Raw genomic sequence first — 646 nt, 5'->3', positions numbered from 1 at the left:
TTTGGTGAATCTTTGTAGCTTTAATTAAAAAAAAAATATTAAAGCAACAATTTTTTGTAGATATTTTAACATGATTTCCAAATATATACTTTTCAGTGGGATAAGTGTTACTACTGCCTAAATGTTATCGATTTGTATAATTTTTCAAGTATATACTGATGTAAATCAGTAAAAATGTGTTCAGCACCACTGATATAACTTCAATATCTTAAGTTTTTTTTCCCTTTGTTAGGACTCATTTTTAGGATATTTTTTATTTTTGTTTATATATAAAATCAGATTTGCATGTATATTATGTATATGTATGTGTATGCATATGTATAATAATATATATTTTTTAAATTGACATCTTAAGATTTCTATTTTACATCGTTGGATGGATTTGTCTTCATCAACAAATTGGGATTGTGTCTGCTGTAAAAACATAGATATTAGGGTGATTTTTAATAATATGCAATTTATCCTAGGAATAAATGAACACAAATGGATTGATAATCCATCAATAAACTAATTAATAAACCTACTATTCATAACTTTTCATGATTTTTTTTACCTATGCACCCAGTAACATGTGACCTAGCAGGAACTTTGACTTTCAATAAATTCTTTTGCATTTGTTATTAAAAACAAAAAAAAAAAAAAAAAA

The sequence above is a fragment of the Halyomorpha halys genome, unplaced genomic scaffold (genome assembly GCF_000696795.3).
Source record: "Halyomorpha halys isolate HHAL.00 unplaced genomic scaffold, Hhal_1.1 Scaffold95.1, whole genome shotgun sequence".
In the NCBI taxonomy this organism is placed as follows: Eukaryota; Metazoa; Arthropoda; class Insecta; order Hemiptera; family Pentatomidae; genus Halyomorpha; species Halyomorpha halys.
This window is presented reverse-complemented; position numbering follows the sequence as displayed.